This window comes from Anser cygnoides, chromosome 2 (genome assembly GCF_040182565.1).
Source record: "Anser cygnoides isolate HZ-2024a breed goose chromosome 2, Taihu_goose_T2T_genome, whole genome shotgun sequence".
NCBI classification, from domain to species: Eukaryota; Metazoa; Chordata; class Aves; order Anseriformes; family Anatidae; genus Anser; species Anser cygnoides.
Window position 1 is genome coordinate 156,321,943 of NC_089874.1, and position 27,451 is coordinate 156,349,393.

Sequence of the window (27,451 nt, forward strand, 5' to 3'; positions counted from 1 at the left end):
TTTTTTTACCACTTTAATGTTTCATTTATTTATTTCTCTTTTTATTTACCATTACCCAGTATCATCCCTTCTTCCTTTGACAACGAACAAGTAGATGACAAATAACAAATCACTGCTGCAACTGAGAACTGAACATTCGATATTAGATTTTAGGTATTTCCCTATCACCAGTGTATCCTGGGTGAACTAAGGACACCAGAAGTTCACCTTTCAAGACAAGGAAGTAGGAGCACAGTTTATTCATGATCAGAAAAAAGATACACGTTTTAGCAGTTAAAGACTGACTTACAATAAACATGTATTTACATGCTCAAATTAAGGTTTATATTGACTATTAAGACATCTATAGGAATACATTGCTTCCACAAAAGAAGAGTATTTACAGTACAATAAACTTATTTGAATACTACTGGAAAATAGTATTCCGTTCTTGCCAATATGTCACTTGATCATTCAGGAAAGCTGCCTTTCCAAGTCAGTTGAAGTAAACATCCACCCCCCAGCCCTACCACTTGTTATAGCTGAGTGTAGGATGTTTACAGGAACTAAAAGTTAGCTTAACAATATAAATACAGCATTGGCTTTCAAGATATCCAAAAATGAATCGGCACAGACATACTGCAATACATTGTGTGAGCTACAACTTACGCAATTCATAAGGCGCATGCAAATTACCAAGCTTTACTGATGTAATAAGGTTGGAACACTAAATTTTTTTAACATTTAACCTTGTAAATATCAAAACAGGAATATACATGCACAGTCCCTACTACTGTAGAGGTATCAGAAAAAAAGTAGGAAGAAAAAGTTTCTCAAAGACCATGGCAATCAGCGTTCTGTTGCACTTACCTGCCAAGACTCCTGACGCTCAAAGTAGGCACCTTCCAGAAATCTCAAATTCAAATCATTTTCAAAATTGATACTCGTCACCAAAATATACATGGAACATCAACAGGGTAGTACAAATCAGGTAACAGTCCTCAGAGATGTCCATCTCAAATGGTTTATGCAAAAATTCAACTCCTGTAGTATTGTATTAAAAACATCCATAGCTTCCCTTATGTGCTAAATTTTACAGTTTTGTTGCTACATTTGAATGTCTTCCTAATTGTGTTGCATTTTCTTAAATTAATTCCCATTCCAAAACTTTTTCAAGGTACTCTCCTTGTTATTTTAATCTTCTTAATTCTTATTTTCCTCCACACAGACTTAGTTACTCAGAAATGAGTCATTTTAACAGCAAGGGAACACGACACTTACTTAAGCTTCAACATCTTATTTTAAATGTGTGTCTGATCTAGCATCCACAGCCTTGAACAAACAAAATATTACCAGTCCAGGAAAAAAAGAATACTTCTACAAACTCAGTCAACCAAGAGGCCAAGTCTCAGCCTTCTCAAAGCTCTTTGCTGAGCAGGTGTTTTACAGATTTACTGGGAAGAGTGAACCACAGATGCAGATCATTTCATACGCAAAGGCTGGGGGAAGCGCTCCTCCAAACATTAACAGTTGGTTCACTACATGAAAAACAAACAAAGAGATCAAGCATTTCTACTGAATGCATCCGTGAGTTCACAGCAAGGGGAGAGTGCTTCATGCAGCCTGAAGTTACTGAGAACTTTGATGTAGTGCTTTTAAGTGGTCAGAGAAAACACCTAGAAGAAAACCACAGGCAACTAATCCAGCCCCCAAACACTCAGCTTCACAGGCATTCTACTTGCTCAGCAAGCAAGGGCCACGGTATTCACCCTAGCTTCCATTTCCAAAGGTCTGCATGTTCATTTCCAAAGCATTGCACCTGCACTGTGTACGACAGTCGCCTGGAATTAGTAGCTGCACGTTCACAATTTCACCACTGGCCTCTGGAGCACCAACCTCCTTTTCTTCCTTTAGATATCTGCTTTCACTCTCAGATTAGTGGACTTTAAATATGAGAACCTTATTTATGTCTCCTTCTAACGTAAGACATAGTTACAGCCTTCACGTTAACAAGATTCATATTAACAAGATGCAGTAATTTGCTTTGCCGATGACTAGGTTGACACCAAGCCTGCCTCTTCCATCCCTAAAATCCATTGACCCAGCAGCCCCTTCCCAGCAGTGCCAGTACTACAAGCCCACCTTGTATCGCTGCATAAAAATGCACATGGCCAACAGCTTTTAAAAAAACTCCACTTTCTTCATTCGCAAACAACAGCCATGTTTGAGACATGTCAAGACGTTCAGTAGTTTGTATTTCACGTACAGAAAACAAGAGATCCTTGTATTTCAAACATTTAGCAAGAAAACCCCAAACAAACTCAGTGTGGGTTTTTTATTTATTTCCTACAGTCGCACACCACTTCAGTTTGTTTTCACGTGAAGACATGATAGCTGTGTTTGAGTATATGTATTAATACTATTACATAAATAAAGTTCCACAAGACTGGACTGATAAACCGCATGTGAACTAACAGCGTGTTTTTCCTCTACACTTATCTGGCATGTGGCAAGACTAAGACAGCACTAACAAAAATGACTACTAGATTAACTAAGAGATAACATTTACTTTGATCATTCAGCGAAGAATGTTAACAGGCAACACTTCATTGCTTTTAAGTCCAAATACTATACAGAGCTAGGAAATGCTAAATATTTACAGTAAAGAAAGCTTGGAAAATGACTATCAGCACTTGTGTTTTTCCTTAAAAAAGGAAATCAAGATTTGTAGATCCCGCTTCAAAGTATTTTTTTTTTTTAAAGTACACAAACCAAACATCATATTTAAAAAAAGATTTTAACTGAGATTCTGTTGTGTGCACGTTACTTTGAAAAGAAGTCTTCGTAGCAGTGCTATCGATATACAAGTTCAGAACCTTCCTTCTCTAACCACGGGGCACTGTTACTGGACAGATGACCCAGGTAACAGAAGCTTAATATTTAGGGTCATGGGACCACGATAGGAGAATGGCTGTCCTTGGTTCACAAGTGGCCATTCACTACCTGCTTCAGAATCATTACCCTTCCACTGCTTGCTGTCTAGCTTCTTCAGGTCTAAGAAAACCCTATTTTATTTATTAAGTATTTGTATCTTTCGATGTGATCTTCTACAGAATCCCTATGCTGAAATTAAACAATAGCAAGGTATTACTATAACTACTAGAATAATACCATCAAATAACTTAATAAAGTTTGTCTTTCACATGTCAAGGAATATAAAGTTAATATTCTTCAGAGAGGGAGGAATGTAGAGCTAAAGCAGACCAAGAATACTTTCCGCCTAAAGCGCAGAGTTTACTTGTACATGCGATTCCCCTCCCCATCTGTTACAAGCAAAGGACTAAAGAGAAACAAAGGAGAAAAGAAATCCCAGACGAAATCTAGGAAACAGCATTTGCAGGTCTCACTTCCTAGTAGAGAAGAAGGTGAAGAGTGCTGAAGCTGTTTTGCAAAGTTGTTCTTGTTGAAATGATTGCTTTAAGTCAACAGCTAGTGAGGAGTTAATTTTGAACTACTTTCAAAATCTGTTTTTTGTGTAAAGAATAATCCTTCGTAAATGCCATGGTGAGGGTAGCACAAACCAAAGTGACCATGCCACAAACAACTATATCTTTTATGCATTGTTACTACAAAAATACATCCTGTGTTATTTTTTTTAACCTTTATTTTGGCCTTGGGTTACATCCAGCTTACAAACAATAAGAGCACCACCCACTCATAGGAGACCCAGAACACAGAATTTCGGAAAGAACAACAAGGAGCAAGGCACATCCGATGAACTGCCTGCTAAGTACTTGACAACATATTATTTTTTCCTAAGAGTCATAAGTAACCGAAGCTGTTAAGACAGACAATTTATGAAAGTCTGGTTTACAGATAGCTGTACACGAAATTAAGCCCCCCTTGCTGTTACGTTCCAGTGAGGCGTAATTCCGTAGCTCGCACCGCAACGCAGCAGACTCACTTCTGAGTGACACAAGTGCAGTAACTTTTCATCTCCACTTATAACAGATTAGATTTCAATGGATCGTAGCAGCACTATTACCAACAACCAGGTTAACTTGCTTGAAGGCAGCTCGGCTGTGTCTACAGAAACTAACAGCTACGTATCTACGCACGTGTCGTTACGGCACCTTTTCTGTCGGACGTTGCCCAAGAGCAGCCAGGTGCAGCAAACATCTGACTGAAAGCTAGAGCTGCTACAGCTTCCAGTCGGGGATGTTTACAGCAACAGACTACGATGCGTCACTGCCACTGTCTAACTGTACAAAGCAGTTGGTGACCTTCAGAGGAGGGGAGATAAAAAAAGATTTAAGACATGGTTCTCTTAACATTCCAACAAATTGCTGTTCAACTAAGTCTGAAGAAAATCTCATCTTCGCTTTGTTAAAGCAAACCAACACAATTCTAGATCAACATATACTTACTTAACCAAGTTTCTACATGCAACATATGAAAATACACATACTCAATTTTAATACACATTTTTAGACCTTGTTAGGTTCACATATTTATATATACACCTATAAATTTATACTTTTTTCTTCCTGTACAATCATTTCCAGAGCTCTCAAAATATAAGGAGAGTATAAATATATATATATATAAAGCTATATGCAAAATTGAGCACACAAACAAAACAAGCCATACTCATAGTGAAAAAAGTATTAGAAACAAATCTGAAAGTATGCTTTTCCCCCAGTGTTAGAATGACTGATCAGTTTATGGGTCTGTTACAAACAACCAAATAAAAAATATAAACAGTTATCTTTGAGTTAAGCATTAAAGGAGAGGGACAGGGTAGGAGGGAAACAATAACATCCTCCAGATGGAACCATTTTACTTCCCTTCTTCGACAAATAAGTACCAAAACTCCTGTAAGACAGCATTCTGGTCTGATACAGTCAGTATCTTCTCAGCTAAAAGAACTCTTATAATGTTAAAAATATTTACAATTCCAGATACTATTAAAAAGAATTTAATTTAGATTACTTTGGTTTATTAAGTACATCACACTGAGTTGTTTCATGTTCTCTAACGCTTTGATTCCCATTTTCTGCACAGAAGAAATCCGACAAATGCCAAAGGACTTCAGTGGTGCTCCTGGTGATGCAAAAGTTCCCCCCTTCCTTGTGATAGACCTGGAGGGTCTGAAATGTCTATCAGCAGATTTTTTTTTAACCATATCATTCTGGCTTGATCATATTCACATGCCTTTATTATTAAATGCCTTTATTTTGTAGTTTATAGTAGAAAACCTTCCTTTAGCTAACAGATGAAAACAGAGTAACATTCCCATTTAATATTCTTTATCCCTTTATCCCTTTAGAAAAAGGACTTCACAATTAAGAAGTTTTCTATGGCCAGACTACATGTAGACTTCCGCAACTTAAGCTTGCCTGTTCTGGGCCTTTCTGTTAAGGCCTCCAAAGTAAAGTCAGAAAGTGGAAATTATGACAAGTAGTTTAAGAGTGAAGAAAAGCTACATATTCACGATTTCTTAGTTACAGAAACCCAATCGCATCCTGTTTTCAAATAAAGGTTTCCTTCTGAAATGCGAAAACTTGTTAGCAGTAAGAGAATTTAGTTATTGCAGGAGAATGCCAAGATTAATGAGGAAGCTGCATGCAGTCGCTATGGATACCATGCTGACCTTCATTATTTGAGAATAAATAGTTAAAAAGCCAGTGGTCATTTGTAACAAAGGCCTCTTCAGGCTGTTCCAAAACTGAAAATTCCTATTTTACCTTGGAAAGAAATGGGTTATTTCATGCAGAGGTAGGCACATGGTATTTGGCTAATTAGGCTGCTGAGCATTAAGTTGCAATGAACCATTTCTTCCACTGCTCTCCTTTAACACTTGCTTCTTAAGGAAGTTATAAAGGTTACTGCAATGTCACCTAAAGAGAACAAACTCCTGTCAGCCTCCTTTTGTTTTAACACGTAAATCACCACAAACCAGACGCTATAAAAGACAACAAAGTCTCCTACTGCTTTATCAAACTCACTGTCAGCTACAGATATTTGCACAGCATCTTACAACGTGATTGTATTTGTATACGGGAGTTAGAGTTGCAGTTCCATCCAGATACGGTATTAAAAGGCATATGCAGTATAGATCATTCTGTGCAGCTATATGCTTGAGGGATACAACTTCTATAAAAATCAACAAAAGCTTGATGAAAACTGAAGCCGGGTATTCATAAAGAAACTTCTTCAGGTGTTCTCCCATACACTTTTTATAAAAAAAAGATAAGCTGACAGCATACTCCAGCTTTTGTTAAAGGTAATTCCTTTTTTTTTCTTCTAATTTTCTAATTATTCTAATGTTACTACAAACTAAAGAATATCAATTGCTGGCTTTGTAAATGCTGTTAACAGCTTTTGTTAAGAACAGCAATAACGATAGCATTACTTGTAGTATGAAATCTACACTATTATTCATTGAAGTGTCAGTTGGCACACAAATAACTGAAAAAGGAGTTAAAGGAGTCTAAGTATGCATGCTCGTGTGTGTTTTGGAGTCAAGGTCTGGTCGATCAGTCTACCTGTCAAAGCAGTTTGGACACAGATGCTTGATGCAAGCAAAATAAAAAAAGTTACTGCTGACAAAGGAATCCAGATCCTAACTACTGCTCTGATGATTTTAAGTCATGCTTATTGACCAGAACAGAATTGAGAATTAAACATTAAATCCTAAATATAAAGGAACTCTTGAACTGCATGTAAGTTAGAGAAAATGGTAGAACTTCACAATGAAAATCACAGACAGCGTACACCAGTTTTCTAGTAGTAAAGAATTGGATTTTAAAACACTACAGCATGCTCCTATGTAGTCTGCTTAAAGAATAATGATATGTGGACTGATAAGCTCTCTACATGCTCTTTCCTCCATTTCCCTCCCCACCAAACTCCTCTTATAAGTCTAAGCAAAAAAAAAAAAAACGCATTTTTAACTAGCCTTATGGTATACAAGCATTTTTATTTCACTTTTTCATGGATTACACAGGATAAATTAAACTATTTGTCCTGTGCAAAGTAAGGCATCTGAATCAGCATTAGATGTTAAGAACCATAGCTTTCAGCTTTTACGTACTCCAAATCATCTCCAAAAGCACTTCTGTCATGCAGCGGTTCAGATGTGTCACCATCCTGAACACTGACTGCATGTCCTAGGGTAGGTAAAGGCTCTGATCTTGTAATCATAGAATCATTAAGGCAGGAAAAGCCCTCCAAGATCATCTGGTCCAACCATCCCCCTACCACCAATGTCACCCACTAAACCATGTCCCCAAGCACCACGTCCAACCTCTCCTTGAACACCCCCAGGGACGGTGACTCCACCACCTCCCTGGGCAACCCGTCCCAGTGCCTGACTGCTCTTTCAGAGAAGAAATGTCTCCTAATATCCAGCCTGAACCTCCCCTGGCACACCTTGAGGCCATTCCCTCTAGTCCTATCACTGGTTACCTGTGAGAAGAGGCCGACCCCCAGCTCCCCACACCTTCCTTTCACGGAGTTGCAGAGAGCACTAAGGTCTGCCCTGAGCACCCTCCAGACCAAACAACCCCAGTTCCCTCAGCCGCTCCTCACAGGACTTGTGCTCCAGGCCCTTCACCAGCTTCGTAGCCCTTCTCTGGGCACGCTCCAGGGCCTCGATGTCCTTCTGGTACTGAGGGGCCCAAAGCTGAGCACAGCACTCGAGGTGCGGCCTCACCAGAGCTGAGGTAGTTTATATCCCCTCCCTGCTCCTGATACAATAGCCCCAGAGAGTTCACTGTAGCACTAAGCACCGCATGATGTAATTCCTACTTCTTCATAATTCATGTAAGCAGTTTTAAAGTGGCATTTCCTTTATGTATTAAGGAAACTACGCACCCTGCTTATGATCACTAATACACACACAGTACAACTACCAGTTTTAGTGTAATAGATAAAGATTTTTTAAATTGGGCTGTAAGAAAGCAAAAGTATGTCTCGTTTTAACAATGAATGGGAAGTGTGAAAACAGTATACTGTTAACGCAGCCAAGATAAAGTTAAGTGAGGGTTGGATGCAAATGTCATGTATATCATCATTTCAGAAAAACACAGGCATTTCACAATGTCTGTGTTGTAAAACAGTGTTCTCATCTGACAAAAGGAAGGGGATAAACTACAGAAGACAAGGTAGTGTGAGCCAAAATAAAGTTCAGATTCTGATTCAGAAGGGCGTCCACCCGGTTGCCCCACAACTGAGCATGAGCTAACACAGAACAAAATTGTAAATTTTGTCTGCTGTGACTACACATGATGAGGAAGAAGCATTTATCTTATGCACTCCCCTCCATGATTCACTGTTTCAAAGAACCAAGGTGTAATAGGTAAGAAAATAATTGACTATCAATCTAGAACTGCAGCAAAGAGAATTCCTACAGCATAGCAAGCCCAAGCACTGACACAGATCCATTACGCAAGACAGACTTGGGCCCTATTCATTTCTCGCATTAATTCTCCAAAACGTACATGAGCAGCAACTAAATAGAGATTGCTCACTGTCATTTGCCATAACCCATGTAAATGCAGATATGCATCAATTACGAACACAGGAACAGCATGCAGAAATGCTATCACAATCAAGTTGCACAGCTTCAACAGAGTTCACAAATTTTTCTCCATAGGAGAAAGCTACAATTTGCCTTCAACTTCTTAGCTCGCTCTACTCCAAAATATTTTCCTTCTAAAATTTAGTGCTGTGAACTGTAAATACACAAAACTGAAGTTGAAAAACAGTAACAAAAACAGCACTGCAAGAGCACCTTGGAAATTGGTTTCACTTTCTTAAAGCTTGACTTGGACAGATCCAGTAAAGCGAAATGGAGTCAGAGCTCCTATGCAACAGAGACTCCAAACGGCTGTTAAGTACATGCTTTACAAAAGCAGTCTCTGCAGACCCCATTTCTGACTCTAGTGAGCACAGATTAAAAAAGTAAGACACGAAAAGTCATTACAATAGAAGATCAGAAAGAGAGCTTAGAACAATGCTAAACCTATGCTTGTTGAAGAAAAAATTTCAAGCTAGTTACCAGACAGAATCCAGAAATATCTTACAGTGGAAGAGGCTTCTGGACATCACCTAGAGCAATCTCCCTGCTCAAAGGAGAGCTGAATCTAAAGTAAGATCAAGTTGCTCAAGGTCTTTTCCACTCAAATTCTGAGCATCTCCAAGGACACACAGATATTTCACAACTTCTCTGAGCAACCTGGTCAAGTGCCTGACCAGCCACAGGCTGAAGTTTCTTTTCCCTTACATTTCACTGAAATTTCCTGCTGCAACTTGCGTCCATTGTGTCTCATCCTTTTGCTGTCCTTCAAGAATTACCTGGTTCTTCTCTGTGATCCACTAAGCAATTGAAGGCTGCAGTTAGACACACACACACCCTCCCCCCCAAGCCTCTTCTTCCCTCTGGCTGAAAACAGTTCAGTGTGAAGAAATCATGTATTTATAAAACACCTTCTTGTCTCTCTACTGGGTACAGTAACATACCCACGAAGTTACCCAGTCAAATTAAGTCTTTATTTTAGGTAACCTAGGAAGTTCTGCAGTACTCAGTCATCTTTGCAACCACCTCAGGGGGCAGGAAGTGGCTAATCCAAGGTCATTTTGCTTTAGAATTAAAAAAAATAAAATAAAATAAAAATACATCTGTTATTAAGAACTTACAACGAATTGCCCTCATAAAAACCCCAATAGTAGGTTTACCTGCAATCAAGAACAGAAAAAGGGTCCCTCTTTGAGGGAAAAGGGTGCCTCTTTGGTCCCTCTAACAGAAAAGGAATTTTTGCCTGATTCCTCACAAGGAGCTACAACAAAATTATATCATTTCATCCAGTGTAGTCTTGGAGATGCTTTACTAGAAATTATTAAAACAAATCACTTCACATAGGCTACAGGTACCTCCACATGACAATTCTGTTTTATCTTGAGAGTCTTCCAATTCCCAATCTGCGCCCATAGCCTGTCTTTTCTTCAAGGTAAGAAGTATCTCTGGTCCAACACGATGAGGTTGTCTGCAGAAAGTGAGCGCTTTTTTTTTTTGGTGAAAGGCATCTTTGGAGGATTATCTCCATCTTGTACTCAATCTGGAACATACAAAGAAAGTTCACACTGCTGAATACAAAATAATGGATCTGATCATCTCTTAATGAGAGCAGAAGACAGACGTAGGAGGGCAAAAAACCAACCCTAACACTTGAGAAGAAATAGAAGCATAAAGAATAAATTTAATAGATGTTCTTTGCAGTAGGATCAGAAGAGCTCTACCCTTAAAAAGTTAAATTAATATTTATTTTCTGGTTATTCAAAAACAAAACAACAACTGAACAAAAACACACACACACTATGCTCATTACGAATTCTCCTACAACACTGAAGTCCTCCCTGCCTGCTGTCTCAAATACAGCCAAGCATGAATGGAAAAACCTCCCCTAAAAAAAAAAAAAAAAAGCTGTACATGTTATTTGTTAGGTTAGGTTGTTTCTCTTCGCATCTCCCCTTTCCTCCCCCCCCCCCCCTTTTTTTTTAAGCTGCTATCAAATTGAGTCTGGTGTAGCAGACTCCAAAACAACGGCACATTTAGCACACTTCATCTAATGACTTTTCATTCACATTTGCAATTATAATTCTCTGGTGATACCAGCTGCCAACAATAGCCCTCTGTACCACTGACGGAAACAAACTCAGAACTGCAATGAGACATCCGTGCTGCAGAGTCCCACCGCTTACCTTCGCTGCCCGAGGACACGTTTGGATGCTCTGTTGCCATCAGAGATCCAACAGTTAAGCCTACACCATATTACTAGAGAAGACGGTACGGAAATACCCAACTCAGGCCAAGCCACCAAGAGATCTAGAGGCTACACAACACAACAAATGCTCCTGTTTTAAGAGCAGCCCTGTGTGAGCACGTTCTAACCTTTCCAAGCCTGTATAGCCACAAATATGACAGATTCTGACATTCCCTCGGCTGTAACTTCAGCAAGCAGAGTCTGAGATTGTTGCTGCAGCCTGGTGAAAGGGCACTGCTGCAACAGCTCATTTTCCTTTCTGTATGAAGTGCAGCTCAACTCCTCCGCTGCGCTTGAACCGTGAAGGAGATCGGACTGAGAAGTGATCTGCACAAAACTATAAATCTTAACCTTGCTCCCAGCAAAGCATATATGTGTTTTATTTTTAATTACTTCCAAGAAAATAAGCTCAACCCAGCAAGCACGCAGGTCAAGAACATCAGATAAGTGTGTGGCATTTGGTATTACAAGTTCAAAAAAAAAAAGTTAATTATTTGTTTTGCAGTAATACCCAAGGGGCCCATTCGTTTAAGTGCCCCTATACAGCCTGCTTCCCCAAAGGAAGCAGTCCACACAAGAACAGCATGCGGTCACGGCATCCGTTTGAGCATCAACCACCTCAGACGCAAAAATCAGACAACAGCAACAAAAATAGCTTTAAGAGTACTTGAAAGGTCTCTCTAAAGGTAGGATTTCACCAAGTTGCTTTCAGGAAATCAGTTTTCAGGTATTAGTAACTAAAAGACAATGCACCGCCAAAACAGCTCATTTTGAAATTTCTCCGTATTCTCAAGTCACTCTTGCACAGGATCTGACAAGTATCTGTAAAAAATGACCACTTTCATGGCCTTGCAAACAACACTTGTTCTAGAATCAAGCCACCTCCCTATACAATTTATAACACACGAGGTAGTAAGATATACCCCTGACATGTTTATAGATCAGGAAAGTCTATCTGGTAATTTTGAGTCACATTTCCTTACTTGGAGCAAAGTAACATTTAGTTACTGGACTACAATAAGAAAAGGCAATCATTGCTCAGTTGTTGTTTGGAGAAGACAGAAGTAACTTTTAGCTGGATTTTGTTTTCGACATCACAAAAACAATCTTTGATTTTTATACTGTTGAAGATTTTGCTTAGCAACTACCAAATGCACAAGCCTTCTTTTTCTGTACTCTAGACAGAACTACCAGCATCACCGATACAAAATGCCACGGAATTCGCACAATTCCATGTGACAAGCACAAGAACCACCAGACTCCCATCCAAGGAAGTCAAAAGAGGGAACAGAGATTACCACCAGCTTCTGGAAGACACATTTGAGGCACCCACGTAGAGCAAGCTCCATGTGGAGGTTGACAGAGTGAGCAGCAGCACTTCTACCAACAGAGACCCTGATAAGCCCAAGAACTGGGCCAAAAGAAACCTCATCAGGTTCAAGAAGTAAAAGCACAACGCTCTGCACCCAGGGCAGAATAACCCCAGGCATCAGCGCAGGCTGGGGAGAGCTGGCTGAGTAACAGCCCTGCTGGCAAGGGCCCAGAAGCTGGGGGAGAAGCCAGCTGAAACGGGAGGCAACAGCTCCCTGCAGGGAAGGCAAACTGCATACAGGGTAAGGGACATCGTCCCCACCCCACAAGGGCCCTATAAGCGGTGGCTGCAGCCAAGACGGCAGCCGTAACGAGATTCAAGCCAAACACTTTCTCAGCACTGACATACAGAATAATACGCAGAGGCCCCAGAAAGCATTGCTCATCTCTCACAAGACTTAATTTTCAAGACTGAATTTTAAAATTCCTGCTCCTAAACAATACACAAGAAAGCTTTACATTTTGGGATAAACTACAGATTTCAGGTCTCTGTTTTCCCTAAGTCTCAATTTTGTTTCCTCACAGTAGTAAGCATGGCTTTCCAAACCATAACAAAACTCATCACAGAAGACTGATTGTATTACCCTCTGAACTGTTCTTCTGTCACACTACAAGTACTTGACTGATAAGCAGAATTAAACCAATAAACGAGCATTTTACGAGTACCTGTGGAGCAGAGGAACTGGTTCCTCCTCCTACTAACTCTAAGGACCCCACAGGTTAAGCAACAATTGGATGCAGTGCACTGAACAGCTTGGCAAAGAGAAACTTCAGTTATTCAGACCACATCACAACCCTGCTCTTTGGATATTCTTGGTCCAGTTAATCTTGAATCGCCTCATGCTGTCACTGAATTTCAGAATAAGAACAAAACGTACTCAGTCAATAGACAAGGAGCTAAAATATACTCTCTTCCTTGCATCGACTGTTTCTTTTCACACCTTTTGGTGAACCAATGGATTCATCTGAAAGAAATTCTGCAGGTAGCATAGTGCGACAGGAGGAGATCTGCAAAACTAGGCAGTTTGAACTGAAGAAAATGCTCAACCTACATGTAATCCACAAGGTTTTACTCCCAAATCAGCTCTAGTCCTGCCTGTGGTTTACGTATCATTTATCTCAATGTGTCAGTCAAACCATCTCCCCATTCTGTTTCATCCAGAAGGAATCGGCTTTAAATGCTCCACAAGAACTGCAGACCAGTGCCTAGAGGCCACCTGAACAGGCTGATCAAAACCGCATTCCTGATCCCAACTAAAACCAGTGTAATCTGCTAAGTGAACTTGCAACTACTGCGCCAGTTGAATCAGTTTAATGAGATGTTCAATGACTCCCAAAATAAATGGCAGGAGAAGCGCTTCACGTAAGAAATCTTTCCTGAAGTAGCAAGACATTCGGTTGGGCTGCAATACAAACCTGAATACTATCCCGGTGCAAGGTTTCGTTACGCAGCAATTTATATAAAAAGTTGGAAATTTACAGGTCCATTCTTGGGTTTATATTGATGTCTGCAACGTCAAAACCATCCTAAACCTGCGTTGCTAAATGCCACCCAGTCAGAGTTGCTGCTACTTGGAGAGCCCTGTCCTGAGCAAGGTCCTTTCCAAGAGCTGTGTGAGATCTGCTACAACTTATACCGAGACTGAATTTGGGAAAAGTGTTCTCTCAAAGAGAAGGAGGTAAACTTCATCTTCTTCCCATCTGCTGTTCATATGAAACCAGCCAACCAAACAGGGAAAACACAAACTCACTTCTGACGAGGGAAAGCACGACCAGCAGCAAGGAACGCCACTACCCAGCCCACAGTGACAGGCACTCTGCAGATGAAAAGGCGAAGTTACTCCAAAGTTCATCCTGAAGACATTTTTACTAGCTAAACTTTAAGTCACAGAACACAGACACTTAAAATATATGCATGCCCGCAAAATACAGAGCAGCGTATGAAAGCAAAAACCGTGTGATATGAACACCATTCAGTGATATTTAATGTTGTTTATTGGGTGGCTGTTGCACAAGGACCATTCCAAAGATACGAACAGACTACTAGGACACTCACACCAAGGACTCTGACTACTGGTGCACTTACAGGATGGTTTAAATAGATCACAGTAAGAGCATAGTAGCAGAAGAGTAGTCTTGCTAGCTCTCTTCTGGACGAAGGATTCCTATTTCCTCTAGCGTCATAGAGATTTGATACAATTCTGATGCAAGTTACTTGGACCAGACACTGTATTTAGCTGCAAACTAACCCTGGGAAAAAAAAAAAAAAAGATCAGTTTTCTGCTACAGCAGGTAGCTGGTCTCGGTTACTGCAGCAGGACAACCCTTGGTGCTGGCAGGAAGAAGCCACTGTTTGTAGTTCCCGGGGGGCAGGACTCTGTTTTGGTAGCAGTACAGCACTAAACCAATAAAGGTGACCTGTGAAACCACAGCAAGAACCTGCCCCTGTGCCACAGTAAACAACAAAAAAAAACAGAAACAAACCACAAACTTGGTAAAGCCACAGTCCCTTAAAAGAACAACTTTATAGCTATTTAGACCCACCATCAGTACTTCCAAGCCTTGCAGCAGGAAACAGACACTTAAAACAGCACCAGAGAAATAGCAAGTTACCTTTCACTCTCTGCATCCAAATTCATCCCAAGTGCAAGTCTGAAAATTGTCCTCCAACATTTTTTGCTAACACTACATCACGTTAACATGGAGCTGTCCCCCAAACCTCTGTGCCAAACAGAGTCAGACTCCACCTCCATGGACATCAAGTGAGCAAGACGTGCACGGCAATCACCTTCCTGAAGTGCTGGAGGGGCTATTTTCCTACCAACCACCTGACCTCCAAGTGAGAAGTCCATTTTACGCTACTGATGCTCCACCTGCTGGTATACGTGTAGTACAGATGAGTCCAGAAAGTACTCTGACCTTAAAGAAGATTGCAAAAGAAAGTCCAAATAAATGCAAAACCAAACAGAAACACTTCTGAGCATTCCTAAGCATCTCAGCTACCTAAGGCAAAAGCTCCCCTGGACAACTTGGCAGTGCAACAGATTTCTGAATGCTACCATTCCTAAATAATATTTAAGGAAATTCTTTAACCAAGGATGTGGTTTGATCCTCCTTCAGCAGCTATTAACAAATGAACATCAGTTGCTTCATTAGGTCAAGGGTACAGGTCGGTGGAAACATTTGCCCAAGAGATTCAAGCCAAACCCAAAGAGGAGCTCCCACACAAAAACATCATTAAGTCTCGAGGTTCTACACGATAAATTCGATTTTATCAGGATTTATAAGGGAACCTTCCTAGAGGACAACGATCTCATTCAAAAAGACGACCTCTCTCCAACACAAATAAAGGACTCACAGAACGGTTTGTGTTGGAAGGGACCTTAAAGATGACCTAGTTCCACCCCCCTGCCATGGGCAGGGACAAAATGAACCACAACAGGAAAAAAAAGAAATTACAAAGGGTAGTAATGCTGCCCATATCAACTCATTTCAACACATTTAAATATAAACAGTAATGTATCTACAAAAAAAAAGAAAACAACAATAAAACACCTTCTTACAGGAATCCTGCCATGTTTAGTTCGTAAACTAGTTGCCATTCCCTGGAAGAGGTTTCAAGCCCATAAGACTTATTTCACCTACTGAAAGAGCTGAACACTGCCTTCATTCAGCTTCCCACAAGGGCTATCATCTATGATCTGTGTCAACTGACACCCCCTCACACACCTTTTTCTTTTTTTTCCCTACATAAAGCAAGCCAAAGAAACCAGGACAGTGAAGAAAACCGAGTGTTCAGAGACTTATTCAACTTATAAATCAAGCTGCCTTCTTCACCCTGTTCAATACATATTTTTGACTTCAAGCACAGGACAAGTCACTGAAAGCCCTTATCACGGACCCCCAACTTTTATTTGCCATTTTAGTGGCCAACTGCAAATTCTCAGTTGGTTTTGCAGAACTTCTGCACTTCAAGCAGGAATTAGTGAAAACCATATTCGCTCTCCAGAAACATAAAAACATCAAGAAATTACTAAGAAATGATTCAGTTTCAGAAGTCAGTTCCACGTGGAGCTTGTGATCTTCCCCTCCATGTGAAGGATTAAGATGTAACTGAAACCAGAAAAGTGAACATTAGCCCCCTCATTTCTATGGCAAAGACGTTCTGTGCAAATAATTAAGTAAAAATTAACCTGTTCAACGGGACACTCAAGGAAAGGTTGCAAATATAGACTTCTAATCATCGTGTAAAAATAAACTTTAGCACCATTAACAGACCAAACCTCATTGCCTCTGCACAGTCCCAGTTAATTGCCTTAGGCTCCACTTAAGTGCAAGAAAATTAGCGCTACAGTTGACAATATCTGCCTTCAACTTCCCATATGCAAACAAAATCTCACATTCAGTCTAAATCCAACTTAATTCTATGATACTATTTAAAAGCAGAATTCCTCAGACGAACTGTATTTTCCAGCTTAAAGACAGAAAACATCACAATTCTCAGTAACCGGTACACTGATCTAAAACTCCTAACTGTGCAAATATTAACTGGACAGCTAAAATAAATTTTGCTTCTATGCGGGGGGGAAAGGGAATGAAGAAGTGACTGAAGCCACAGCCACATAGTTCTATTAACAGCTTACTATTCAATAGACTTCTACAACAGTGTAGTTATACTATATCAGTAAACTGACATAAAACTAGTATTCAGTTTCATTTTAAGTAGCTGACTTATGAAAACTCACAATTCTTTTCTTTTTTTTGTGGACAGTTAATGATTAACAGTCTTCGAGAAGCGCAGCAGAGATTTGGTTTTATTGGGATGCCTGCTATTCTTACGTGAAATGTACAGGTAATACCATGCAAAGCAGCAATCCGAGCTGTGTAAACACAGGTCCCTTTTGTAAAATCTAGATGTAAGCAAGAAATCAGATATTAACCACAACGATAAGGAAGTTCACGCTGAAATTTGTGTTGTATAAGAAAGAGAGGCAAATAATCCAGCAGTTCTTCCTGCTACTCTAGTACGCAACTTCACGTTAACACTCAAAATCACTGCGGTTTGTTAGAACCGAGGATGGTTAAGTACACAGATTCATTTCTCCTTCCTGAGATTTTATTGCTTCTAGTTAATATTTGGCATAACCTGCCTTTTAACTGAATCACCAGGTTCACAGATCCTGGGTCAGGGTGTTTATCAGGACAACTCACTTGTCACCGAATTCAAACTGGAAAAAAAAAACATCATAAAAGTTGGATTAGACTTCTGAACCCAAAGCTGTCATACAGGCTGGAATCAAATGCAAAATGCCAGCTTAGACAATCGTGCCTAATCACATAGCAGCTCAGGATATTAGCTATTGCAGCCATTTGTAATTAATTGCATTAAAAGCATCGGATCAGCTGTGCCAAGCCATTTGACAAGTCACAGAGAAATTAAAAAATCAGAGAGGAAAGAGACAAAGTAAACAGACGGGTATTTTAGGCAAAGAAAGTTTCTCAAGTTCCCTTGTTCAAACAATCTGTCTTATCTCACAGCTGATTCAAGTTTTGAGCGCTGCAAGCTCTGTTTAGCGTCACAGCCTTCTTTTCTGCTAGAAAGCCTACAGGCACAGCGCACCCATCTTCCTAAAGCTCTCGGAGTCGCCTTAACTTCCCTTGCTATTTCCTTGAAGCACTCCCCGGGTACCTTCGGAGCAGATGAGGGACAGGTTGCAGAAGAATTACCTTCCCCAGTACCAGAACATTCCCAGTGTTCCAGTGACCTGAATCCACCCCAGCGTGCCTGATCCCGTCAGCAGACGGCTTAGCTATCCCACAGCAAACGGCTGCGTGAAAATGAAGGTGTCCTTGACCTACAGAGAGACCGGGGAATTAGGCTCACAGAGCTGCCATCAGGAGAAACATCCTTGAAAACACTGCCTTCGTCTCCCCCAGAAAACAGAGAGTCCTGTCTGAAACTAATATTAAAAATGAGTTAGCTAGGCTTCTTGTCTTAGCCTGATTTGGTAAAAAAAATAAAAAATAAAAAAAATGTGCTTAGTTATCCTTCTAAAAGTGAATGTAATATCAATTACTCAAAAAGTTTTACTGGTTAAATCTCCAAAATAATAAATAGGGTAAGTGTTTTTTCCTCATTGTTGCCCCTCAATCTACTGCTTTGGGAGTTGTATTTATTTATAAGCACGGCCCATATATGACCAGATCAGTTATCGGTAGGCTTTATGATATATTATTAGCACTGCTGACATGTGCCCTGCACAGGAAGCTAGACGCACTCTCAGAACCCAGGAGGTTAACAAAACACATTACGCTAAGTACACATGAGGATGCTGTAAGAACATTTTAAAACGATGATGCATACCAAACAGACCACTCAGCAGAACGAATATGGATAAAAAAGAAAAAAAAAAAAAACAGCCTTTAAGCATGAAGGTGCCCATCTCCAGGAAAAGCCATGAACAGCTTCTGCAACCACAGGCAGAGCACCAGTACGTACCAGAAACACAAGAGAAGCTGAGAAGAAAAAATATACTTAACCAAAAGCTACCCAAAGCAGCACTGACATGAGGCTTTTGCTGTAAGCACTCCAGGTCCAATATCTGAGACGTATCTCAGAAATTCCAGGTAAGAGCAGCTGAACAGCTAGAAAGGTCGCCGTTAAACGCAAGAGCTGAGTTTTCAATCTGCTCTAATTTCCCCTTTTACTTCCAATTTCTATTTCACTAAAGAACTCTGTCTTCTGTTTCCCTCTTATGTAAGCACGCCGTGCCAGCAGCCCCGAGCAGTCGGTACCCTGGGATGTACGCTTCGCAAGCTCACATGCACAGGAGCATTTTCTGCCAAGCCGCAGAGGTCAGCAGGGCATCTTCTGTTGCCAAGCATCGGCTTTGGGAAACGGCAGCAGTTTCCAGAAGGTACAGATTCGAGTCCTTTCTGTGGGTTATCAGCAGCAACACAACGCACCTCACCACTCACCCCAAACGGCGGGCTCTCACCGTGACTCCTGCATGTAAAAACACTCGGCGCGTTAAACGAGCCAAGCAACACACTGACCAGCGTAAGGCAACGCACAGAAAAGAGAGTTCAGTCTTCAAAAACGTTTAGAAAACACTCTGAGCACCAGAACAATGATGACCCTGCATTTGGCTGAGCTGTGCTGTATCTGCAAAGAAAACAATGAAGTGAATAGACGAAGAAAGTCCTCCGAGGTTCCTCTGGCGTTTTGATTTATTATACTCATCTTCAGCCCCCAGCGTTCACTCTCCACGCAGCTCTTACACAGCAAAAAGATCTGGTTTGGACTAACTTGTTTTATTTCTGTGTTCTTCATCGAAATGCCAGCGCTCTTACAGATGCCATGAATAGCACTTCCTTATCTAACGCGGTGTTGACTCAGTGTGAAACACAGGAATTAAACAGCCCTTCAGTAGTTCAGCTTCCTCATTCCCACAGGATTCAATATGCCCTCAGTCAGGAAACAAACCTTAGCTAGGGCATTTCTTGTGGGTATTTTAATCTTCTTCCTTTATCTTTCTAACCTTCGGTTCTGCAGAAATAGAGACCTCCTGCCCTCAGCATTCTCGTGCAGTTAAAACTCTTTGCAGGTCTCATTCGGACTGAGGCATCGCAAGGTGACAGCATCCAAGGAGCAAACTGATATTCCAAAAAGAGTAACTTCAAGCACAGAAAACTTATCTGCACCAAATGATCCGCAAGGCGGCTTGTGCTCCTGCTAAGTGCCAGCTTAGGCGGAGCGATTCCCTTTTGTTAGCAGGGCATTCTCCAGCTAGACCAGCTCCCAGCTGGTGTAACTTATCGAACCCTAAAAAAGTAAAAAAAAAAAAAAAAAAAAAAAAAAAAAAAAAAAAGGCAGGAAGATTTTGAGGCAGGTATCTAAAAGGAAAGATCGAGATTGCTGCCGCCCTGCTAAAGTTTCTGCTGGGCACATCACCAGGATCTCAGTGGATCCTCTTACACCTGCAGGCCTTTATTATTATTAGAAACGGATACCATAAATTTCCTGAAGCAAGAATGGAGGCGGGGACAGCGTTTCTGCTTCTGGATATTTTATTTTTTTATTATAACACCTAGCACAATGCTAAGGGTTAAGGGATCAACCATTGCCCCCGACAGCCATCCCTTTGTCCTAGTGCCTCCAAGCAACAGTCTGGAAGAGATCAGGGCGCTAGGCAATGCGCACTCGGGCAGTGTTCTGGTCTAGGAAGTCTGAAAACTAACTGGGTGAATTAAGCAACCGAAGTATCACAAACAGGCCTTGCCGCCTCTGAGCTGCTTCAGAACGATCTGTCATCAGGCAGCAAATCTGCGTTATCCAGGCACTAAGATTTTTTGAGTGCTTTCCTAATACTCCGTGTTACACGTGCCAAAGTAATCTGAATAAACTTGCAGGTGAGGGGTATAAAACGGGTTTTTGTTTGTTTTAAAGAGTTCTCCCAGCTCCTGAAGCTCTGACCGTCCCATTCATCCCAGCAGCCACGCTTCCACCACCACCTACGGTGCCAGCTCAGGAGTTTTACCTTCCCTTTGCACAGATCATAAAAAAAAAAAATCCCTATCGCTTAACCAAACCACAAATGCAAACAGCACGGGTGGCTGCAAAGTCTATTCAGCCTGCTCTCAATCTCATTACTCACCTGTTTTGTACCGACTGCCATCTGCCCACTCCTCCTCCCGGCTGCCTCCGGCACAGGCACCGTACCAGCTCACGAGCACTTTCTTTTTTAGCACCTTCCTGCGCACTTCTGCCAGGTCACCGATACGTACCGTGAATAACCTTAATTGCAAGATCGCTCCCTGGGGCTCACCAGTCACTGCATTTCACGTAGGCTCCAACGGAGAGCAGGCTTTGCTACGTAACTCTCCAAAAAACTAATCTCTATACATTTCCTGTCTTAAATATACTTTATTTACATCCATATTTCACGTATATAAATGTAGTTATGTAGGTACTTAAGCCAGGAGATAGATTCAAGCCCAAATCAGCTGCTATTCACATTTATTCTCCCATTTAAACAGTGTTATGAGTACTAATATTAACATGAGTACTAAAAAATCACCCAAAGATACCTACATTTATGAGAATAACCACATCGGTATTTTTATTTTAGGCAAACAATGCACTGCCTCATAGTACTTGACAGTTGTCTCCAGCAGCTCTCCGACTGCTGTAGCCAAACCTTATCATGTGTTGGGAAGGGATTAATTACGTAGTCCCAATCTGGCCCTTTTATTGGTATCGGGAACGTTCGTTTCCGACGCCGTGCATGACAGGCGCTTCAAACTCCATCTGGCTTTCTGATTTACCCCAGCAACTTCCGTGCTGAGAGTTCAGGAATATATTAACTGCACTGATTCCGTTTTTTTCCTTTTTTTCCTCTCCTACAGAAAATAAAAGGTTTTGATAAAAAAAATTAAGCGGGAAGGGCCCTGTACATACCTAGTAGCATCTGGAAAGGTAGGAAGTAACAAGGAGAAGTTCCACGCCTCTTTACAAAGAGAAACTTCTCCCCCTCAAAAAAAGCCGGAAAATAAATCCAGAGGAGCCTTCACTTGACTTTGTCTGCCACTGACCTCTGGACCTGACACCCACTGCATCCTGTGGGAAACTTGCTCCAGGAGCCAGCTCTCTTAGAAATATTTTAGCAGATTTAAGCATCCAGAATAGATTTTGTCTACGTCAACAACGCGAAAAGGCTACTGAGTACTGACAACATACACGTGGAGTTGGATATCCGCATAAATATCCATAAAGCAACAAAATACGGTGCCATGCAATCCTGAATGTACACCGCACAGGTGGTTTTTAAATAATTTTTACACTCTTACAGCTGCTGCAAGCTTGCTAAAACGCAGAAAACTACGCTGCTGCCCATCTTCCTGCACAAGGTTTGAAAACAGATTTCATACCCTCAAAAAATAACAAAAGCACTGAAAAAAAAAAAAAGCCAGTGCATTCCCCGATTTGCGTGATAAAAGCAGCAGGGATGATTCAATTCCCTACTCAAAATGAAAACTCAAGTCCCTCTTAGATGTTCTGCCAGTAATTTTCCTTAAATTCTGCACGAACTACTCGCTTACAGGAATTTGTTCAGCTTTTGAGCGTCAAAGCGCTGCACCTGCTCCTTTGCAGATAGCCGGTGTGCTTGCCTTGTGTTCCACGTGGCCCCAGCACAATGAGAAATTGTTTCATGGGGTACGGCACAGATCACATGGGGGAAGCCACGACAGATTCCCGCGTTCCTCCCACGGCCTTTCCACGCGAGCCCTCCAATCCAGCGCGCTTCTCCTCCAGCCAGCCCTTCCCAGCCCTGTGCTCGGGAGGAAACTTTCCCCGAGCGACCCCGAGAGCCAGACAAGTGCTCACCGGGACAGGCGAGCAGGAATTTGGCTGCCTCAGGCTGGCGGAGCACCAGCAGGGGAGACAAGAGCATTTAAGAAGTGGCTTTGCTTGTAACCGAAGCATTAGGTGGTGTTCAAAAAAGGTGAACAATTCACTTGGATTCCAACTAGAAACCTCGCATTACTGCGGGATTTTATGCCAGATAGCTTCAGCAAGAAAGGAAAGCGGAGGGGTTGTTTGTTCCTGAAGCCTTGTAATGGAAGGTTCGTTCCAAGCCCACCCAGCAAGTGTCAGTACCTTCGTTATGCACGACTAAACGCTACCTACAGGAACAAGGTTAAAGCACCAGCCTACCTGAAAGCATCTCCCAATTCCTTCCCAAGACCTTGTAGCAGGAAGAGCACACTAACAGTACGTAAAAGCCTTTTTTTTCCAGTCCTAAATATTACTGAAGCCACTGTTGAAACCCTAGTCCTTTGGTATCCACGCCTGTTTTATCAGCAGCCATCAGCACAGCGCCAGTGGTCCATTTGCGTGCCATGCGGCTCAAAGCTCCAGGAACTCCTGGCTCACCTTTACACCTCCAGCGCCCCCGACCAAAAGCAGCAGGAGGAGCTGCCTTTCTCCCCAGGTCCCCGAGGAGGCCGGCGTTACGCTCTTGGCATCGACCTCTCCCTTCAGCTCGCGAGAGCTCTGCGCGCTGACGCTCGAGCCGGCGAGCAGCCGCTGAGCGCTCCGCTCTCGGGGCGCGCAGTAAGGTAACGCCGATTTCCACGCGTGGCAGCGGGGACAGGGCGTACGGGGCCAGCTTACGTAAGGCGCACGGCGCTGCTGGAAGCGGCAGAAGCGACTTGCCCAAGCGGCTCTCAGCGTGCTGACGGCACCCGGCTGCACGGGCTTCCCACACGCCAAGTTGTTCTGATCCTAAAAGCGGCGCCCCTGTTCGGAAAACCCTGCCGTTTGCTCCTGACACCTCGAAAAAGAAGTCGTTCTCGACCCCCCGTGCTTCTTACTACTATTAAAGTGATAGACTGGAAACATGCAAAACAAAAAGGCCACGTTCACTGCAGCGTCTGTAAGCAAGAACCTGAAGGAAAACAGAAAATGCAGCGGAGGACTGGGGAAAAAAAAAAAAAAAAAGGCATGTGACTGCGTACACAAACACTTGCTCCTAATATTTGCTGAAGAAATAGTTCAAGCACAACTTATCTGTGTTAAAATGTGACCTCTGCAAACCTGCTAAGGTCACTGGGACTTAGAGCAGTCACTCAGCGAGCCCTGCCTGCGTAAATTAGAGATGCCTAAGGGTGGCTGCGGAACTGGGTATGCGGTTTTTCCAGGGCACCTACATAGCACGAATTCACGGCGTGGTGCCATTCAGCTAGAGCAGCTTTCAGTTTTGTTGTTAAAAAGATAAACTAAAACCGTGTGTTGTGCTTACCTCCTCCTCGGCGCAGCATTCCTGCTCAGCGTTATGGAAGTTTCACGCCAACTTCGGCAGACCAGCGATAAGCCACCGGACAAATTACTCTCGAAAAAGCACCCAAGCTTCAGATACCAGGCAATTAGCGCTTCTGCCTGGCGTGCCCTCCCACAACAGATTTAAAAATAAGAAATAAAAGGGCAAAACAAAGCAAAAAGCCACCGGACGAGTAACCCGGCTGCTCCAGCTTGCACGAGGGAGAACTGCATAGAGGGAAACTCAGCTCCCAGCTCCGCGCCCGGCTGCGCTCACCTGTCCTGGCAGCGGCTGCGCGCCACTGCACAGCAGCATGGGAACCACTCCGGGCAACTCCTCCACGGTTTTCAGATTCCTGCGTTGAAGGGCTTGCCTGTGGCACGCTTTAGACACTTGATTCTCTACGCAGAGCATCGTACGGTGTTGAGAGCAAAAATATCGTTCCCCAAACTGAGCTACAAGGGTTGTTTTCGTTGACGCCTGCCTGGAAGGAATTTGTATTTACTTGTGGATGTTGGAGCCCGCCCGAGACAGCGCGGAGGAGTTAGAGCGACGACTCAGCCCTAGCAGGTACACCTAAAGGTATCACAATAACTTCCCAACCGCTCCCTAAAGTCATTTCTCCATCGTACCAAGATACGGCCAGATATACCTGAACGCCTCTCTTCTAATTCCCGACCCAAACACCAGACCTACCACACAGCTCAGAGATAACCAGCCACGTTAGAAACTCACAAGGGCTCCCTCAGCAGTGGAAGAGGACACCAGCATTGTCCTAAGCAAGGAGGAGGAGGAAAAAAAAAAAACACCACCAAGTATTTGCACTGCGGAATGGCAGCTCTTGAGAAGCAAACTGGAGCACGCTCCACATGAAAGTACGGAATACAGGGCGACAAAACACCGCACGTCAGGCAGCACCGCACGTTTTAACAGGCTTTTAGGAGCGAGTGCCTGTTTCCATCCAAAGGTTAGCTACTCCTGGGAAACCTCGCCCGCAAAACGCAGACCTGGCTGCGGCGCCTGTGCTATTACAGTATAAACACCGGCGCTATCTACCTGTTATTGCTACAGCAGATAAGCACCTCAGAGTCATTAGGGCATTTATTCAGTACTTCAGTCATTAGGGTATTTATTCGCGCCGAGCCTGGAAAGCGCTACCCCTCCTGACCGATAAGCAGACGCAGAGCGACGGATCCAAGGTCACGGAGTCAGCCCCGGGACCAAACAAGAGCTTTACCTGGTTTTGCCTTAGCGCGACCGCTGCTCCCTATCACCCAGCCGCTCCTGGCCCTCTACATCATCCCCTGGGCGCGGGGGCGGCGGCGGGCTGCCCGTGGCACCAAGCCCCACACGCTGACGGCCTCGCTCCGGGGTTTTCCAGCAAGAAGCGCGCCCGGGGCCTGGCTCCGCGCGGCCGCAGCATCCTCCTCCAGCAGCGGGTGGGCTGGGGGGGGGGAAAGGGAGACGTAGAAACACGGAGATACGGAGTTACAGTTATGTAATTAGGCGGCCCGCTCGCCTTGAGGTACAGGTCTTTCGCTAGACAAAAAAAAAAAAAAAAATAAAATAAAAATAAAAATAACGGCAGTCCTCGCAGGGTTGGAGGCCACCACGCTATAGGGGGCAAGGTGCTGGGGAGGAGGGGGGGGGGGGGGGGGAGGGACTCTTTTTGGGGGGTATGCTCCTTTTGGGGGGGTCTCCTCCTTTTGGGGGGGTATCCTCTTTTTTGGGGGGGGTCTCCTCCTTTTTTGGGGGTGGTATTCTCTTATTGGGGGGTCTCCTCTTTTTTGGGGGGGGTATCTCCTCTTCCTCTTCGGGGGGGGGGGGGGCTCCTCCTTTTGGGGGGGTCGTCCTCTCTTTTGGGGGGGGGGGGAGGTCCTCCTCTTTTTTGGGGGGTGGAATCTCTCCTCTTATTGGGGGGGGGGTGCCGGGCTCCTTCTGAGGGGAAGCCACGACTCCTTGCGGCCCCCATAACCCCCCGGCTCCCCCCGGGGAGGCTCCCCAGCCCCTCAGCCCTCTCCCAACCCCCCTCAACCCCCCCCACATCGCCCCCAAACCCCCCCACACCGCCCCCAAACCCCCCTCTCCGCCTCCCCCCCCGAGCCCCATACCCTTCCCAAGACCCCCCGGGCCCCCTCCCCGTACCTGTGAGGAGCGGCAGCGGCGGGCCCCGGGCAGGGGCGGCCTCCCCCGGCCTCCCCCCGAGCCCCCCAAACCCCCCCGGGCCCCCCCCGGCCCTCGCCTTTCCTCTGACCTCTGCCGGGCCTCCGCTCCCGCTCCCCGCCGCCCTTTGACGTCACTGCCATGGCAACCGGGCCCCGCCCCGCCCCGCCGAGGCCACGCCCCTTTCACCTCCCCCCCTCCCCCCCGCCCCTCCGGACCCGCCCTCACGGACGCACGGAGGCGCGCACGCGCCGAGCGAGGGGGGCGGGGCTAATCGGAGCCCCGCCCACGCGGCTGGGGGCGCGCGCGCGGGAGTGCTGGGGGCGGGAGCGGGGCGTGCGCGGGGCGTGCACGGGCACGGGGGTGGTCGGGTTGCGTGGGGCGTGCGTGGGGCCCGCGTGGGGGGGGGCCCGTGCACGGTGCGTGCACGGTGCACGGGGGTGGTCGGGTTGCGTGGGGTCGTGCGTGGGGCATGGGGGTGCTCAGAGTGTGTGGGGGTGCATGTATGGTGCATGCATGGTGTATCCATGGTGTGCAGGGGTGCTCGGAGTGTGTAGGGACATCTATGGTATGTGTATGGTGCATGCATGGGGTGCAGGGTGCTTGGAGTGCGTGGGGAATGCATGGGGCATGGGGGTGCTTGGAGTGTGTGGTGCATGTATGGGGCATGCATGGTGTATCCATGGTGTGCAGGGGTGCTCGGAGTGTGTAGGGACATCTATGGTATGTGTATGGTGCATGCATGGGGTGCAGGGTGCTTGGAGTGCGTGGGGAATGCATGGGGCATGGGGGTGCTTGGAGTGTGTGGTGCGTGCATGGTGCATGCATGGTGTGCAGGGGTGCTTGTTGTGTGTGGGGCGTGCGTGGGGCATGCCTGGGGCATGGGGGTGCTCGGAGTGTGTGGTGCATGTATGGGGCATGCATGGTGCATGCATGGTGTGCAGGGGTGCTCAGAGTGCATGGGGGTGCTCAGAGTGTGTGGTGCATGCATGGTGTGCAGGGGTGCTTGGAGTGCATGGGGGCATTTGTGGTTTGTGTATGGTTCATCCATGGTGGGGTGCTTGCATGGAGGTTCATGCGTGGCGGTGCTTGGAGTGTGTGGTCCATGCATGGTGCATGCATGGGGTGCAGGGGTGCTCGGAGTGCATGGGGCATGCATGGGGTGTGTGGGATGTGCATGGTGTGCAGGGGGTGCTTGGAGTATGTGGTGCATGCATGGGGTATGGGGGTGCTCGGAGTGCACGGTGCATGCACGGTGCATGCATGGTGTTTAGGGGGTGTTTGGAGTGC

The 27,451-nt window shown here is 44.3% G+C and overlaps 1 long non-coding RNA gene across 3 annotated transcripts; it reads right to left on the bottom strand.

Moving 5' to 3' along the window:
- LOC136789808 (uncharacterized) lies at window positions 1-26,359 on the bottom strand. Of its 3 annotated transcripts, XR_010828833.1 has the most exons (5): window positions 26,253-26,359; window positions 25,236-25,442; window positions 9,269-10,100; window positions 5,727-5,879; window positions 1-4,262 (listed from the first exon to the last, which is right to left on the bottom strand). It is a non-coding gene; the product is annotated as an uncharacterized lncRNA (long non-coding RNA). The 3 variants fall into 3 exon arrangements; XR_010828835.1 differs by lacking the exons at window positions 1-4,262; window positions 5,727-5,879 and having other exon boundaries at window positions 5,886-9,624; window positions 9,721-10,100; XR_010828834.1 differs by lacking the exons at window positions 1-4,262; window positions 5,727-5,879 and having other exon boundaries at window positions 9,841-10,100; window positions 25,236-25,537; window positions 26,253-26,332.
- Window positions 26,360-27,451: the final 1,092 nt, after the last annotated feature.